The sequence below is a fragment of the Bombina bombina genome, chromosome 9 (assembly GCF_027579735.1).
Source record: "Bombina bombina isolate aBomBom1 chromosome 9, aBomBom1.pri, whole genome shotgun sequence".
Classification (NCBI taxonomy): Eukaryota; Metazoa; Chordata; class Amphibia; order Anura; family Bombinatoridae; genus Bombina; species Bombina bombina.
In genome coordinates this window covers 43,425,339-43,439,958 of record NC_069507.1, presented here as the reverse complement: position 1 = coordinate 43,439,958, position 14,620 = coordinate 43,425,339, and positions in this window count along the sequence as shown.

Sequence of the window (14,620 nt, the reverse complement as noted above, 5' to 3'; positions counted from 1 at the left end):
GCTTATAGCATTAGTGAGCTAAGTAATCTCAGTGTCAGGGGGTAACTGGCAATATTTTCAACCTGGGGAGTTCTAACATTCTAACAGTTCATTTTTCAGTAGCTCAGGTCAGTCATCTAATTGCTATTGCCTATGTATATGTATATAGGACCAAGTTATATTCAGTGTCCATTTCAGGCACTAAACTAATTTACAGATTCTAAACCAAGATTTCCAGAAAAAAAAGCAGGGACGGAAATCAATTATTGTCTATCATGCACGTGAAAATGCAGCAAATTAAATGACTAAACAATTTTTTTTTATCACACACAAAGGAATAAGCACTTCACATCAATGTCCATATGTAATGCAAGCAAAAAATTCTGGTGCACACCTGAAGGGCCCCCTTCTTTTCATGGTCCAAGCGTAATAATAGAAGAACACAGAGGTAGCACTCAAGATAGGTAATAGTCAGATACCTTTTAATACAGTGAGCTCACTGTATTAAAAGGTATCTTTTACCTATCTTGAGTGCTACCTGTGTGTTCTTCTAAACAATTTTTTTTGCTTTAAAAAAGTTACATTAAAGAGACATTTATACCCAAAATTTTCTTTCATGATCTAGACAGACCATACAATTTAAAACAGTTTTCTATTTTACATTTATTATCAAATTTGCTTTGTTCTCATTGCATTCTTTGTTAAAGAGATACCTGTGTTGAAGACATGTCTGAAGCATTACATCACAGGAAAAACTACTGCTATCAAGTGCTCTTGCATATGTGTAACATTCATGCAAAACTGCTGCCATCTAGTGCTCTTGAAAATGTATAACATGCTTGTAAAATGGCTGCCATCTAGTGCTCTTGCATATGGATAACATTCATGCAAAACTGCTGCTATCTAGTGCTCTTGCATATGTACAACGTCATGCAAAACTGTTGCCATCCAGCGCTGTTGCTAATGTATAACATTCATGCAAAACTGCTGCTATCTAGTGCTCTTGCATATGTATAACATTCAGGAAAATCTGCTGCCATCTAGTGCTCTTGCATATGTATAACATTTATGCAAAACTGCTGCCATCTAGTGCTCTTGCATATGTATAACATTCACGCAAATCTGCTGCCATCTAGTGCTCTTGCATATGGATAACATTCATGCAAAACTGCTGCCATCTAGGGCGCTTGCATATGTATAACATTCTTGCAAACCTGCTGCTATCTAGTGCTCTTGCATATGTATAACATTCTTGCAAACCTGCTGCCATCTAGTGCTCTTGCATATGGATAACATTCTTTCAAACCTGCTGCCATCTAGTGCTCTTGCATATGTATAACATTCATGCAAAACTGCTGCCATCTAGTGCTCTTGCATATGGATAACATTAATGCAAAACTGCTGCCATCTAGTGTTCTTGCATATGTATACCATTCATGCAAACCTGCTGCCATCTAGAGCTCTTGCATGTGGATAACATTCATGCAAAACTGCTGCCATCTAGTGCTCTTGCTAATGTATAACATAGTTATAAAACTGCTGCCATCTAGTGCTCTCGCATATGTATAACATTCTTGCAAAACTGCTGCCATCTAGTGCTCTTGCATATATATAACATTCATGCAAAACTGCTGCAATCTAGTGCTCTTGCATATATATATCATTCATGCAAAACTGCTGCCATCTAGTGCTCTTGCATATATATAACATTCTTGCAAAACTGCTGCTATCTAGTGCTCTTGCATATGGATAGCAATCTTGCAAAACTGTTGCCATATAGTGCTGCAAACATGTGCAAGCTCCTGAGCTTACCTCCCTGCTTTTTAACACAGGATACCAAAAGAATAAATGGAATTTCATAGTAAAAGTAAATTGGAAAACTGTTTAAAATTATACACTCTATCTCAAACATGGTAGAAAATGTTACACTTGTAAAGACACAGGGCTAAACTACAAGAGGCACACTATTGTTAGCTTGCACAAGTATTACAAGTTGAAAGTAAATTGGTTCACTTAAACTTAATTGAATACATTAAAATAAACAGTTACACGCATATAAACACTATCTGATAAAAACAATGATTAATGTAAATATTAATAGCATTTCAATATAAGAGTTAAAAGGTATATGGTATATGACAAGGTGTTTGAATAAAAATGACTATAATATATATATATCATCAAGCATAGAGAAGGCACTCACTGGGTCTTATCCAAAAATAACTTTTAATAAGTATATATATATATATATATCAATTAGCCGGTGGCCCAGCACTCCAAACAATCAGGTGTATTCAGAACCTGGGTGCTATCCTCATTACTGTGTGTGTATATACTTTTTGCTCAGAAGGGCACTCACAGTCCAACAAGTAATGACATGGCCCTTTGAACTGGGAGCACGGCTTCATTACCATTTTGAGATATTATTTCTCTTGAAGAAGGCCCAAATAATTTGCTCGTAAAGAGGCAAATTACAAGTAGCTGGTTAATGCTCCTGCAAGGTCATAGGATCACTTTGTGCTTAGCATAATTAACCAGAGGCCAGACCTCTGGTTAATGTAAAAAGTGTCCCCCTTGGTCCCCAATTAAATATTAGCATCTTTATTTTTTATTTTTTAAACTGCACAAAGCAGTTATAAGGGTTTAAAGTGAATGGATGTTGGGTGTTAAAAAAACAACCCTGAAAAGTATCTTTACATTGTGGTCTATGGGGACAGTGTGTTAACTGTAAAAATATATATGTATATGCTTATATGCTCTCTCCTTCTGTCCTTTCCCACATCAGCGACTGCTTATCTGGCATTTCTTCCTGGATGGCCTCTCACCACCTAAAAATCAACATGTCCAAGACTGAGCTTCTTCTAATCCCCCCAACTAATTCTACTCCAGTTTCTAACTTTACTATCACTGTCGGTGACACCACTATCTCCCCATCACCCCAAGTCCTCTGCCTAGGAGTTACACTCGACTCCAATCTATCCTTCATACCCCACATCCAATCGCTCTCTTCATCCTGTCGCAACCCCCTCCAAAATTTGTCCTTTTCTGAGTACTGAAACTACTAAACAGCTAATCCATTCCCTAGTAATTTCCCGGCTTGACTACTGTAGCAACCTACTAACTGGCCTTCCTCTCTCCCACCTCTCCCCCCTTCAATCCATCCTAAATGCCTCTGTTAGGCTAATCCACCTCTCCTGACGCTCTGTATCTGCCGCACCCCTCTGTGAGTCCCTTCACTGGCTCCCCATTCACAGCAGAATTAAATTCAAAATTCTCACTATGACCTACAAAGTCCTTACCAATGCAGCCCCCCATACCTGTCCTCACTCATCAACAAATATACTCCAGCCCGTCCCCTAAGATCCAACAACGATCTACTCCTTGCCTCTTCTACCTTCACCTCCTCTCATGCTAGACTACAGGACTTCTCTCGTGCGGCACCAACCCTCTGGAACGCACTTCCTCGAGCTGTCAGACTTTCCCCCAACCTCTCCTCCTTTAAACGCTCCCTAAAGACCTTCTTGTTCAGGGAAGCCTATAACCAAATCAGTAACTAATGAATTCCACTTGCCTAATAGTTGCCCTCATCTAACTTCACACTAACATCATTCCCACCTTTGCAGTCCCCACCTCCTGTTTCTCACCCTCCTACCCATTTAGATTGTAAGTTCCCACGGGGGCTCCCAATTCCTCCTGTATTTGTTTGTTAAATTTTGTCTGGTGTCTCATATTGTACTGTCCTTTTATCTTTGTTAGCTATGAACAGCGCTGCGGAATCTGTTGGTGCTTTATAAATAAAGAATAATAATATGCTTATATACATATATATTTATGAAAACACACACAGAGTAATACAGCACTATAAACCTGGACAGTCCCAATCTATAAACTTATGTACCATTATTGTCCTATGTGTATAGGTCTCCCTTTCTTTTTTTCCAATGACACCAATAGTGATATCTGGAGGGAGTCAAAGTTGATTTCTTCCACCTGCAGCCTAATCCCAAAGGTAAACGAAGTCCCCCTGTATACAGGAAAGCTCCTTAGGAAAAGAAATTCTGGAACAGAAGAGGGAAGGGCGCACAGCAAAAGAAACCTCCTGGTGTAGTATATCAAAACACTTGTAAAGAATACTGTAGTGCAGTGACAAATGCAAACTCACTTGTTTCCACCTCAACCTTATGAGGTATAGATAAGACTCTGAGTGGTGAATATCCACTAAGGAAGGCAATCCAATCCCCTTGTGCTTGCAACTTGTATTTCACTCCTTATATGTAGTCCTCACCTCTCCAGCAGAAACTTAACCACTTAGAAAAAGGAGGCTGCAATATCTATCCTGGAGGAAATCCTCTCACAAGCGTTATTTATTGGGGGATGAAAGAATAGGTGGCGCACACCACAAAGTTCTTTAAAAGTGTGCTTTAATTTGACATGTTGTGCATGAATATGACATAAAAACTCTCATTAAAAACTGCATATACCGGTTCAATAAAAATATATATACAAAGGTGGCTGTAGAAAACTCACTCGTTTTGTATTTGTATAAAAAACAATGTGGCTAGTTACAAAATCCCCAGTAAATCTGGGTCCTTAGCAAAACGTGCCGTGGCACTTCGTTACTGAATCTCGGCTTGTGAGGGGGCGTGGCCTGACCCGTTTCACGACTCGATTGGTCGCTTCATCAGAGGTAGGTATATGTGTATATATAGAGATATAAACAAATAAATATATTTATATATTCATATTCAATTATATTCTTAATTTGCTGCCCAACGCTGCACAACTTACCCCCTGCTCTGCGCTAGGTGCTTTGACGTGTCTCAAGGCATGAGAACAAGGCTTCCATCATGAGTGCAAATGCATTGCCTGGGAATCTTTTTGTCTGTCATCCTTTCTACAAACTCAACAATTGAGAATAACCTAAATACTTAGAAGCAAGATGTTTTTATTTGTCAGTAATCTTAAAAAACTGGGGACATAAAATGACTACAATTCCTATGTTCATGATAAAATTTAATATTTGTTTTAGCATCTGTATTTAGTTAATAACACAAATTATAGCACATATATAGCTTTTAGAGAAAAATGCCTTTAAGTAATATGTAATACTGTTTCACTGTCTGATCTCGTGGCAGTGTCTTATCTGAGGGAGAATGGGGGTCGCATTCCAATGAGAGGCGCTGTCTGTGAGAATATTCATTTTATTTTGAGGAAAGCTCATAGCTAACTAAGGCCTAGATTTGGAGTTTTGTCGGTAACGACCCGAAAAACTAACGCCGGCTTTTTTCTGGCCGCACCATAAAAATAACTCTGGTATCGAGAGTCCACATAAAGGCTGCGTTAGGCTCCAAAAAAGGAGCGTAGAGCATTTTTAACGCAGCTTCAACTCTCGATACCAGAGTTGCTTACGGACGCGGCCAGCCTCAAAAACGTGCTCGTGCACGATTCCCCCATAGGAAACAATGGGGCTGTTTGAGCTGAAAAAAAACCAAACACCTGCAAAAAAGCCGCGTTCAGCTCCTAACGCAGCCCCATTGTTTGCTATGCGGTAACCCTTCCTACGTCTGCACTTAACACTCTAACATGTACCCCGAGTCTAAACACCCCTAACCTTACACTTATTAACCCCTAATCTGCCGCCCCCGCTATCGCTGACCCCTGCATATTATTATTAACCCCTAATCTGCCGCTCCGTAAACCGCCGCTACTTACATTATCCCTATGTACCCCTAATCTGCTGCCCCTAACACAGCCGACCCCTATATTATATTTATTAACCCCTAATCTGCCCCCCACAACGTCGCCTCCACCTGCCTACACTTATTAACCCCTAATCTGCCGACCGGACCTGAGCGCTACTATAATAAAGTTATTAACCCCTAATCCGCCTCACTAACCCTATCATAAATAGTATTAACCCCTAATCTGCCCTCCCTAACATCGCCGACACCTAACTTCAATTATTAACCCCTAATCTGCCAACGAATTTCGCCGCTATTCTAATAAATGTATTAACCCCTAAAGCTAAGTCTAACCCTAATACTAACACCCCCCTGATCAGAACAGCCAATAGAATGCGAGCTCAATCTGATTGGCTGATCGGATCAGCCAATCGGATTGAACTTGATTCTGATTGGCTGATTCCATCAGCCAATCAGAATATTCCTACCTTAATTCCCATTGGCTGATAGAATCCTATCAGCCAATCGGAATTCGAGGGACGCCATCTTGGATGACGTCATTTAAAGGAACCGTCATTCGTCGTTCAGTCATCGGCCAGGATTGATGTTCCGCGGTGGAGGTCTTCAGGATGCTGCCGCTTCGCTCCGGATGGATGCAGCTTGGATGAAGACTTCAATCGGATGGAAGACCTCTTCTGGCCCGCTTGGATGAAGACTTCAGCCGGATCATGGACCTCTTCAGCCACCCGCTTGGGCTTGGATCAGGACATCGGAGGAGCTCTTCTGGACCGATCGGTGAACCTGGTATGGTGAAGACAAGGTAGGATGATCTTCAGGGGCTTAGTGTTAGGTTTATTTAAGAGGGGTTTGGGTTAGATTAGGGGTATGTGGGTGGTGGGTTGTAATGTTGGGGGGGGGTATTGTATGTTTTTTTTTACAGGCAAAAGAGCTGAATTTCTTGGGGCATGCCCCGCAAAGGGTGGTAAGGTAAAAGAGCTTTGAACTTTAGTAATTTAGAATAGGGTAGGGCATTTTTTTATTTTGGGGGGCTTTGTTATTTTATTAGGGGGTTTAGAGTAGGTGTAATTAGTTTAAAATTGTTGTAATATTTTTCTTATGTTTGTAAATATTTTTTTATTTTTTGTAACTTAGTTCTTTTTTATTTTTTGTACTTTAGCTACTTTATTTAATTGTATTTATTTGTAGCAATTGTATTTAATTAATTTATTGATAGTGTAGTGTTAGGTTAATTGTAGGTAATTGTAGGTAGTTTATTTAATTAATTTATTGATAGTCTAGTGTTAGGTTTATTTGTAACTTAGGTTAGGATTTCTTTTACAGGTAAATTTGTAATTATTTTAACTATTTAATAGCTATTGTACCTGGTTAAAATAAATACAAAGTTACCTGTAAAATAAATATAAATCCTAAAATAGCTATAATATAATTATAATTTATATTGTAGCTATATTAGGATTTATTTTACAGGTAAGTATTTAGCTTTAAATTGGAATAATTTATTTAATAAGAGTTAATTAATTTCGTTAGATTTAAATTATATTTAATTTAGGGGGGTGTTAGTATTAGGGTTAGACTTAGCTTTAGGGGTTAATACATTTATTAGAATAGCGGCGAGATTCGGGGTTAATAATTGAAGTTAGGTGTCGGCGATGTTAGGGAGGGCAGATTAGGGGTTAATACTATTTATGATAGGGTTAGTGAGGCGGATTAGGGGTTAATAACTTTATTATAGTAGCGCTCAGGTCCGGTCGGCAGATTAGGGGTTAATAAGTGTAGGCAGGTGGAGGCGACGTTGTGGGGGGCAGATTAGGGGTTAATAAATATAATATAGGGGTCGGCGGTGTTAGGGGCAGCAGATTAGGGGTACATAAGGATAACGTAGGTGGTGGCGCTTTGCGGTCGGCAGATTAGGGGTTAATAAGTGTAGGCAGGTGGAGGCGACGTTGAGGGGGGCAGATTAGGGGTTAATAAATATAATACAGGGGTCGGTGGTGTTAGTGGCAGCAGATTAGGGGTACATAAGGATAACGTAGGTGGCGGTCGGCAGATTAGGGGTTAAAAAATTTTTTTAGAGTGTCGGCGATGTGGGGGGACCTCGGTTTAGGGGTACATATGTAGTTTATGGGTGTTAGTGTACTTTAGAGTACAGTAGTTAAGAGCTTTAGAAACCGGCGTTAGCCCAGAAAGCTCTTAACTACTGACTTTTTTCCTGGAGTTTTGTCGTTAGATGTCTAACGCTCACTTCAGAAACGACTCTAAATACCGGAGTTAGAAAAATCCCATTGAAAAGATAGGATACGCAATTTACGTAAGGGGATCTGCGGTATGGAAAAGTCGCGGCTGGAAAGTGAGCGTTAGACCCTATTTTGAGTGACTCAAAATACCGGCGGTAGCCTAAAACCAGCGTTAGGAGCCTCTAACGCTGGTTTTCACAGCTAACGCCAAACTCTAAATCTAGGCCTATGAGAATTGCTATGAAATATGATTGACATAACACATAGACACAAATATAATGAAACTACAATTGAGCACTTAACAGTCCAAAATGTGGTAGGAAACTTCCAAGGTTTATTTCAATAGAGGAATCCCAGATTGAAGTGGTAGTTGAACTAGCAGTATTCACTTGGCCTCAGGAAAAAAGGAGCATATATAGTGTAATTTTTTATAGGTAAAATAACTCTAGCAATTCCCAGATTGACACACTCACATGTATATGAGCTACAATAGCTCAAAGAATCACGCTCAAAGTCATTTCTCTGGTAAAAATATAATTTACTTTTAACTCGTAATATGAGCGCAAAACTCGATGCAAACACCCGTGATAAACTCCTTTTCGATTGCACGTAACCTGAGCATTATTAACAAACTTTGGAGTGACATGGGCAGTTAGCTAGATTACAGCATGCTGATACTACACCACCCTTGTGTTTGCTGCTTTTAAATATACTTATTCATAACTATGTAATGGTGCTGCACTGCTATGTGATTAACCTCTGCAAATGGGTTAATCACATAGTTAAAGTTCCGCTTAGACACGCAGATCACTGCTGTTCCTGAGAGGAAACTGCTGCTGATCCAATCATCAGCCATGGTTGCACAACTCAGCTGTGTGACTATAGCTGCTGATTGGATCAACAGCAGTTTCTGCTCAGGATGAACAGTGCTCTACGCGTCCCAAGCAGGACTTTATTTATGTGATTAACCCCTTTGCTGTTAATCACATAATTAAACATGTAATTTAAATGGCCCTTTAAGGTCTACAGGTATTTTGGTAGCTAAATTATTTAATAATGTTTTAAAGAATTGTGATCAAACCCTGTTATCCTGTATACTACACCATGAGGATCCTTTTCTTTCTTTGCAGAGTTTGTCATTGTTCTAGTTGTAATTGAAAGTAGAGTATTTGGTGTAGACCTGAATAAACATTTCTGGCTTTGGCAAGGGAAATGTTACCCTAACTAGTACAGTCTGTTTAAGAAGTCTGCAGTAGCCTCTCTGGACTCTCTATTTCCAGGATTATTTTACAAAGCTCAATTATCTCTCCATTCTCTAGTGAGATTTTTCCAGTCTTGGTAAATCTAAGAGACCGTGACAAATGAAATATAACAAAACACTCTCCAGTCTAGATGAATTGGTATAATAACTCAAGTGTCTTCTTAACAGCTGGTAATCATCAATGAATTACATCCTAAGCACAAAAATTGTTAAAAAAGACTTCCGTTTTAATAACTTGTTTACTGAAAAAGCAAGGAATGCTTTGCTTTTATGTTTGCTCAAAGAGAAAGCATAAAAGCATAATCAGTTCAATTGCTAATCTCCATATCATCTTTAAATAATCCACATGTGTCTCTTTGAAAATGCAGTAGCGGTAATTTTACTTATTTCCAAAGAGATTTTCTAGTGTGAAAAACAAACATACTCAATAATTTTAAACTATTCACATAGGATAGATACCTACAAGCAATAAGCTTCATTATTAACATAATAGAAATCATTTGAAAATCTGGTAAAAGCTTTAGAAAGGTAACTACTTACAGTCAATTATATTGACTATGTTAAGACTATCAGGAATAATTTAGGGGGCATTTGTTCCCCCTCCAGACACTCATAACATCCATGACATGAATGGTACCCTAGTATTTGTGAATCAAATCTAGGAGTTGATCACAATCCTTTAGAAATAGTTATCTAATGATTTTCAACAGAAAATCACTATTACGCTCTAAGGGGATTTTTGTAGATAAATGATTTGATAACTTTATCTGAAGGATTGCAATAGACCCCTCATTTTGCCAAACAGTAACGTAGAAATTGATAAAACTGGGTTACATAAATATGAAGTACATGGTTTTAATAAGGAATCTTGGGGGATTTATAAAAATGCATGTCAGAGAAATTGAGAATGTAGATCTAGAAGATATTCCAGCTAGAGACAGTTCTACAAGAGTGCATGAGGTTTCAAAAGCACCCCATACTTTTACTGTGTGACTACCCATCAGGCTGGATAGTGTCTTTATGAAACTATCCCTTTACACCTATCCATTCCCCAAACCCCATAGACATGTCCACAGACAATTAGTTCTGCTTGCAGAACACCATCAACTCCACCCGTTGACCCTATCTTCCTGGCCCTTGAACAAAGCTCTGCAAGGTATGTATTTGATCCCAAAAATGTTTAATTTCTGGAACCACCAGATATAGCTGTAGCATGTGAAATGTATTGTGTTTTTGAATAACAATTATGAAAGTGGCCAAGGAGTTGTGTTGTAGGGATTTGTGAGTAAATTAAAAAATGTGTGTAGAGGACAAGAATACAGATTTGCAAAGATATGATATTATATGCAAAGATATGAAACAGAGAATCTTCAAAGTGATGAAATAATAATCAATTTCCAAGGAGTGGTAGGGGAGAATTTTACAATGGTCAGTTCTTCTGAATACTAGACAGTACGTAAAGATACTGATTTTATTATTATCAAGAAATGCGTTTTTTTCATAATATACATGTAATTCAAGGTGGCAAAGGTGGCAAAGATTGTATGACTTAATAGATGTCAAGTCAGATGGAGAGTCAAAAGTCATACAGTGTATTGTTTAATGTTGACAAGGCTGTGTGAGTTATTATTATTATTTTATTATTATGCTTTATTTATAAAGCGCCAACATATTCCGCAGCCCTGTCCATGGATACAATTAATTTAAATAAAGCAATATAAGACTTGTAAGAGATAGGACAAAATTTACAAACACATACAGGAGGAGTTGGGTGAGTTGATGAATGGCAAGTCAAATGGAGAGTCAGAAGCCTGTTAATCAAATGTGAATTAATATAGTTCTTAATTTAAGCTTACTCAATGTCTAGGGTTGCCTGCTGACTTCTGCAAGAATATTGTATGACCGGCATGTAATCAGGAGAAGCAATATATGCGCTTATAATCCCTCATAAGAATTCATGTCCCTGCATTCTCATCAGCCATATATGCCCAAACTGGACTTGAGGTGAGCCCTTCTTGTGCCCATAGTAGACTGTATGTCAGATCCTTTGTCCTGAAGCCCTGTCTATCATATGCCCACATAATATCTCAGGTTAGTTCATTATATTCCCAGTTTAACTACATCAAATTTATTAGTCAACCAGTTAAAATACAGAGCTGTCCAGTTCTATACGGGACACCTGGCTACACTACTGTGTAAATATCCCAAATTAGTGGGTGTACAAGATTTAAAATTATAGTCAACCTTTATTTAGTATTTTTGAACCCTACAGATGTATCAGGGTTATGCAGAGACTCAGTGAATTGCACTGTTAAGGTTCTATATGTAATAAAAAAAAGTCTATCTAGGTATTGAATGATAAATGCTCTCATGAAGTGCTTTAGGTTAAGTCTTTAGAAAAGAATGCAGAGAATTGGTTTAAATAAACTGTGACCCCTGTTCAAAAACTTCAGACTACAACTATGGACAACCACTAGACAGCATGCCGTGTCCAACATTACTGTAAACATTTAAAGTAATATATATATATTCAGAATCTAGAGATGGACAAAATTCTTAACTGTGAGAAACAACACTTTAAAAGACCATTAACTATAGTAGCATAATAAATAAATTCATAACAAATATAACTGGTTTATGAGTTCAATATCGGTGGTAGTTTTATGGGGGTGCTATGCACCTCCAAATGCATGTGTAGCACCCCTGTTAAGGTGCAAAGAGCTCCATATATTTTGTGTGCTCTGTCTTTACCACATTTGTTTAACATCCCCCAATTAGACTTGCCACTAGTCAATAGGAATGTCATTATTATAAAAAAGCTGTTTTTTTTTTTTAACAATGTTCCAGTCTTAGTGGACAGGCATTGTAGAAGTAGGAGCATCTGCATCAAGAAATTATTTTGCTGGTGATTCAGTGTATTTCAAAAGCAAGGAAGGAAAGAGCTTTAGGTGTATGTGGATAACGCTGTGGAATCTGTTGGCACTCTTCAAAAAACTAATAATAATAATAATTTATTATTATTATTATTCCTGACCATTCATTCCACTTAATTATAATTGGTAAGAGTAACAAGAACATGGTGTCTACATCCCTTGTCCTCTTTGCTTTCCTTAAAAAAAGTCACAATACAAATCTGCTTCTATCATATCTTAAAATATTTTTATGTCACTGAAAATTAAACATAATAAATGAGTATATTACTTTGTTTTCCAAATATTTTCTTGTTAAAATACAGAATATTCTATGCAATAATCGTAGCATACAATGGTTTATTTTTGGGCACAGATGATAACACGTATAACATCATTTCCTGCAGACTGATTATTATTGAGGGAAACTCAATTAGAAGTTAACAAGGTGTTTAATGATAAACTGGTAATGTCCATAGTGCGAGAAGGTAATAACCCGACTGATCTTGCCAATAATAGGATGTTACAACAGAATATCCATATAATGTTACTAGGTACTAACTTGATCAATTACCACAAGAGCAATGAAAGCAAAATAATATTGCAGATAAGTTGCATTCACCCCAGTAGAGTATTAATGTATTATACAAAACAATACAATGTTATTACATTTATTTTATATATATATATATATATATATATATATATATATATATATATATATATATAAATATATAATATTTCTGTCTATAGTCAGTTGTAGTAAGGAATACATATATACATTATCAGTATATACTGTAGTTTTGGAGCTATTATACATGCTTTTAAGCTTATTTACAAAAGATAGTTGATAAGTTGAAGTTGAATAACACCACCTTTATGCTTATAATGGTAAATATCTCATGGGATGGCAAGAGAATATGGTAAGTTAAGCTTTGAAAGCCAAACAAAAAAGTGGCAAGTTACAAATCAAACATTATTACATGTATAACAGGATATTTTCCCAATCAGTGACCAGAGGGACGTTGATCACGAAGCAGAGTCTATTTCTTACTAAAAGAACTTTATAGCACTTCTCTGATAAAATATATATCTCCCATGTGCATTATTGACATAAACAGAGGCACATGAAGACTAACGGGAGTACACTTATTCCAACAATTTTTCATTCTCTACCTTGCATGTACATCCCAGAAGCAACATTAACATAGCAGAGATGTTGCCATCTTAGATATATTGGAGCTAAGTAAGTGTTAGAGTTTGGGATCCAATTAGGGCTAGGGAAATACTCAAGAGTTAGGTATAGTGTTACAGTCATGGCTTGATTTATGGTTAGGTTCTGTTTATGTTCAAGTCTAGACTTAGTGTAATGGTTGAGTATATAGACAGGAGTTAGGGTGAGATTTAGGATGAAGGTTAGGTCTAGTGATAGGATCCTGGTTAGGGTTTGAGATAGCATTAAGATAAATTATTGAGTTTAGCATTAGAGCTATGGTTAATCCCAGGGTTTTCAGAAGGCAATAACAGATAGATGTTGTCCTATTGTGGATAATGTGGCCTGCAACATTCCAGAAATGTAATGATAATGTGTACATGTTTGGGGCATAGCCATAAAACAGCTGAGATATTTTGCCATCATAATGATATTACTGGCAAGGACAATTTTCTATAAAGTTATGAAGGCTACTTTTAATGGTGATTGTGGAGTGCAAGCAATAGTAAAATGTATAGATTATTATATGATCAAGTAGCTAGGAGGATGGATATTGCATTCATCAAAAACTTGCAAGTAGAAAACCAGGGTACTTAAAATACAATAAAATAAAATCATGGCATCCCATGGGGTCACTTAAACCAATAAATGACTAGTTAGCATTACTAAAAATATCAACGTGAACACTTTCCATATTTACTCATATACAGGATGTGAGATATCATTTCAAGGATTACTGTGTGTGCTAATAATTTCACACTGGGTTTAAAGATTGCACTGAGATCATTTGTTCTGTATACAGACTACCGCATCATGCTTGGCACAGACTGCTGCATCTTAACCTATATGCCAACTCTTAACTGCCATTTATCAAACCCAGACTTTTTGACCCCCCCCCCCCCGGACTTTGTATAACTGCAAAGGTTTGTTAAGGAGTCTTATTACTCCAACTTAATCTCCTTTTTCAAGTATTAGACAGAAACAGATACAGATCGATAGATAGACAAATAGATATATGGATAAAATTGTTGGCATCTGTTCTTTTACTTTTTTGAAGAGGCCATTTCAGTGACCTGCCAAGAGAATATTGGTTCTTTTGGTCCTACTTTGTTCACTGGGGTTCTAACAGTACTTCAGATCCCCTAGAATGGTTCTATAAAAGAAGAAACTCCTCCTGAGTAATAAAACAAATATTTAAACACATTACATTTATAAACACAGAATAAAGTATGAACTTAAAAAAATTATATTGATATTGAATTATTGATATTGAATGGTATAAGAGAAGGTGGTAAGTTCAAAACTTACTTTATTAAAATACA